General features: G+C 28.3%; 1 protein-coding gene across 1 annotated transcript in view; it reads left to right on the forward strand.

Moving 5' to 3' along the window:
- LOC105622176 (glutamate-gated chloride channel) overlaps positions 1-5,014 on the forward strand; it is a 419,590-nt gene that overhangs the window by 233,579 nt on the left and 180,997 nt on the right. The gene's annotated exons all lie outside the window — the stretch shown is intronic.

Here is a 5,014-nt window from a genome sequence, read left to right on the forward strand (position 1 = left end):
AGAGAGAGAGAGAGACAGGACCAAGCTTACCAAAATACAAAATGCCAAGATATCCCAAGTAGATATTCGATGTTTGCTTTGTTGTATTACATTGAGGAACAAAATTTGACTTTTTTTGTCTTTGGCATGTGAATGATGTTATTTCTCGAAGATTTTTAGCCGCTGAATTTGAATCCGTATTCAGAAAAATTTTATCACATCACATTTTCGAGCAAAATGGGATAATATAGACCAAAAATGACAATTTTGGCCATATTTAGAATGGTATTGCAGTTAAGGAAATTTTATTTTGCCAATTTTGTTTACATTATATTTTAAAGTGCTATCTTTAAAATAAATTCTTTGGTTTCTGCACGTTTTTTATGACCAAGTTGATTTAATAATGGATTTGAAGTTAGGCATACGCTATCGCGCTGTCGCGTTGCACATTCACTTAGCGCGAGACAATACCATATCTCTTGATCACATGTAGTTAGCAAGTATCATATTTTGATTTATGTTTCTTATGCTTATCGCACACTGGACGCGATGAACAATAAACAATGATATCCAATAAAAGCTCTGCTTTTCCTCACACGATGACGCAAAGTAAAGCTTTCATTGCAAATCGCTCGTCGCTTATCATTTATTGCATCCAGTGTGCAGTAGGCATTAAGGTACATTCACATGCAAATATCAAGCGTCAAACAGCTGAAGCAGCAATCAATCAATGAAGCAATTTTTACATCACTGGCCGTATCGTCCAACTGATTGATTGCTGCTTTTGCTGCTTGATGCGTAACGCTTGCATATGAATGCACCTTTAGACATTCCGATTAGCATGACAATCGCTAGAAGATCATTCAGCCGCAATATGTGTTTCCGGAGTGCCCCACGTGGGATTTTTGTTACCCTCCTTTTATATATATTTTCTTTATTTAATTTTTTTATTATTTTTATTGTTAATTTTTAATTTTTGTTTTATTTTTATTATTTTTTTTATTTTTAATTTTTAAAATTTTTTAAATGGTAGCTCAAATAAGCTTTTTCGAATAAACTTCAGAAACAGTGATAAACTTCAAACGTAACTTAATCATAAAATATCGTACAGAAAAAAAAAATCCATTTTGAAGATAAAAAATAGCACTTTAAGATAGAAAGAATGTACATAAAATAAAATTTTCTTAACCACAATATCATTATAAAAGACCAAAATTGTCAATTTTCACCTATATCATTCCAATTTTCTCAGAAAATTGACGTGATAGGCAAATTTTGAGGCATCGTTTTCAGCATCAAAAAATACTTCGAAAATGATATTTCGCAAGCCAAAGATAAAATCAGTGTTTCACAGTGTTATATATTGATTTGTGTATTATTGCGATAAAATTGTCACTTATTGTTAATTAGAGATTATTAACTGGAAAGTGTAAAATTGAGCATTGTCAAATTTAATAGTTAGAATATTGTATATGCTGAAGAAATAATTGATTCATTTTTTTTATATATGTACTGAATTTAATCGTATTATCAAAATAAAAAATATAATAAGCGATTCTTATTATAAATTACACTTTTATTTTATAGTTTTATTTATCTTATATTGATATTATTTGTATAGCAACGCTTATTAATTATAAGTTTATATTGTACTATTTATTATAAAATTATTGTTATATTGCACTAATAAATATTTGCCCATTCATACTGTTTCATATTCTTTGAAAGATATATTGTGTATGTATCGTGTGTTGCATCAACATATTGGTTAATATGTTATTTAATAAATGTAATATCTTTTCTAGCATTACATTTATAAAATTGATCGATATATCATAATATATTTTATAAATGTAATATCTGCTAGTGAAGGTATTATATTTATAAAATAACCGACATATACACATATGATTAATATATTGATTCGTACATAGAGGATGTTTCAGATCTAACGCACCTGCTAATTACAGATTCTTGAAGTAATTTGGAAAATTATCTAATATCAAAAATTATTATAACGTCGGAGCTATAATAGTTTTTAAATTAGTAGCGATTAAAATTTATTAATCACGGAGCTGACATTTTGCACGCTCCGTACATCATCAGGCATGATGATATATGACAAGTAGTGAAGATAGTGAAGATATCACGAGAGCCCTCTCAACAATTTTAAGATTATCATACATATATGCAATGATATTTTTATTAAGTAATTGTTCTTGCTTTTATATGAAATCTATTTGTACATTGTGTACTCATAATTAATATCGAAGCATATAAAGTAATAATTTAATAGTGAGATATTACATGTATTAAAATAAATTCAAACAATATTCGTGTGCTTTGTATGCAGGTAAATATTTTTGTAATAAGTAGATAAACTATTAGAAAGAATTCGATTCTTCATTAAAAAGAATCGAATGTGTTAATAAAGCAAGGCTTAAAATACAATATATAAAATACTAATTTAACTAATCTTAATGCACTTATATCAAATTACTCTGGCATACATATTTCTTATTATCCTAATAAGATGTTGAAAAAAGTAAAAAATATAAAAATTAATATAAATTTCAATAAGACACATATATATGTCAATAAAATTCATAGAGAGACAATAAATCGATACACACAATTTTTACTTATTAATCTTTTGTGATCACATTTCATGAGAATTTTATGTTGGTCACACAAAGAGCAAATCCCAACTTTAATTGATTGCCGTACTTATAGCAAGTTGTTTTTTAAAATCATAAAAATTACTGAACATACTTTAAACATTGTAGAATATAGAAATGCAGCTTTTCAAAGTTTTTAATTTTAACATATTTAAAATATTGCGAAGGAACAATATGCGGTTGAAGGTTCAAAAAGATATTTTAAACTTTGAATAAATGACAATTTAAGTTCTCGCTTAAAAAAAAGACTCATTTTAAAAATATAAAGCGTCACACCTTTTTGGAATTCCCTGGACCCAGGTGATCACAAAGAGTTAATTAAAATATGCATTACTTTATAAGCGAAGCATGAATTATTTTATTTTTTGTAAAATTTAATTTATAACGTTTTTACGTCATATACAGAATATACATAAAAAACCAAATTGTAAACCGAGATATGTCCTATGCGATCGTACTGAATCTTGATGCCTAATAACATTTTCTGTTAATGAAATATACCGTTTTTGTATATTTGATATTTTTTACATTAAAAATAGTTTGTCTATTTATTACAAAAATATTTGTCGTGCATACAAAGCACATGAACATGACTATGAATTGACATTTTGACATGTCATAATATCTCACTGTTAAATTGATATTTTGTTACGCTTCGATATTAATTATGTGTACACAATGATACAAATAGATTTCATATAAAAGCAAGAACAATATTTTAAAATAATATAAATAATATTTGATAATCTTGAAGTAGCTGAGAGGAGCTTCGTGATACATCTTCACCACTTCATATATCATCATATATCATCAAGCCTGAGTGCGCGAATTGTCAGCTCCGTGATTAGTAAACTTTAATCGTTACTAATTTAAAAACTATTATTATATAACTATTATTATATAAGTAATGTAATAGAGAGAGATCTAACTCGGGAGCTCCAAAGGGAATGCAGGGCACGAGGGATTCTTCGATATTGAGGAAGGAGGAGGGGCTATGATGTTTGCGGAGTGGCAGTAAGACAGATTTTGGGGACTGCAGTCGTACAAGACAACAAAAAACATCATAAAAAGGGAATTGCCATGAACAAAAACAATACAAAAAACAAATATTAGGTATGGGAAAAATGTTATAAAAGATATTCGCCGATATATGCTCCAACCGTTTTTCGGCTAAGATATGGCGTAATGTAATTTTTCTAGAAACAACATTTATTAATTTTTTTATTATTAATTATTTTAAATAAATATGACCAAGTTTCATAATTAATCGATTAAGTGCCAATATCTGGCTGCTATCGAAAATGATGATATTGAAATACAATGTCTCCCTCCCTTTATAAAAATGCCTCGATCGTTTATTCTTTTTTAGGAGAGGACATGACATCGAACATGTTTTTTGCAATATGTTTCGAGGTTAATAGAAGTGTAAGTAATATTCGATAGAATTGTATAAATAGTAAGTTGTCATAAATTTTTATAAGGGTAAAAGCATGTCTAAGATAAGTAAAGATTGATCGCGATAGAAATGATTGATTTTGAGCGCCGACATCTGGCTGCTATTAAAAATTAGTTATTATATTTTTATACGATATTTATATGATATACGTATATACGTATATACATATACAAAAGGAATTGAAACACTTTAAGTGAAATACTTTAAGTGAAATTCTAGAATTTTAAAATTTCTTATATTTATGAGAATATAATTTTGAAACATTCCTTCAAAAAATTAGAAAAAATAATATCTACTCCGGTTGAAGAGAAGGATTACAGTATGAATTTGATTTTAGAAGTGTATAATTTAGAAGCAAGCTTTCTTAAAGTATTGTATAATATACTGAATAATTAATGGAAAATATAGTGCACAAATATTGTTCATATACCAAAAGAATAATATACCAAAAGAAGACCTGATGGATATCGACGAAGTATTCGAAGATGTGAATTTTGAGGCAATAATGGATAATGGATGAGGATGTATTATCGGAGGATAGCGGCTATAATAGTAATCAGAGTGAGGATCAGAGTGAAGACACTAAGAACAAAATAGTGTATCCTGAGGAAGCAATGGCACTGAACGTACTGACGAAACAGTGCGCGATAGTTTTATTATACAACAGATGCTTCGTCAATTTTATATACATCGTATATGATGAGATTAGCGGACATCGAACACATGTACACCATTCGTGAACATGTTATCAAATCTCATGCAACCATACATGGCAAATACTATTCGGAGTGCAGAAATCCATGTCATTTAATATTTTCATGTAATATGTGCTCTATTAAAAATTAAAAAAGACTTGAACTGGACAAGTATATAAAACATTGTATATAGGCAGGTGTGTACC

Source organism: Atta cephalotes, assembly GCF_000143395.1.
Source record: "Atta cephalotes unplaced genomic scaffold scaffold00002, whole genome shotgun sequence".
In the NCBI taxonomy this organism is placed as follows: Eukaryota; Metazoa; Arthropoda; class Insecta; order Hymenoptera; family Formicidae; genus Atta; species Atta cephalotes.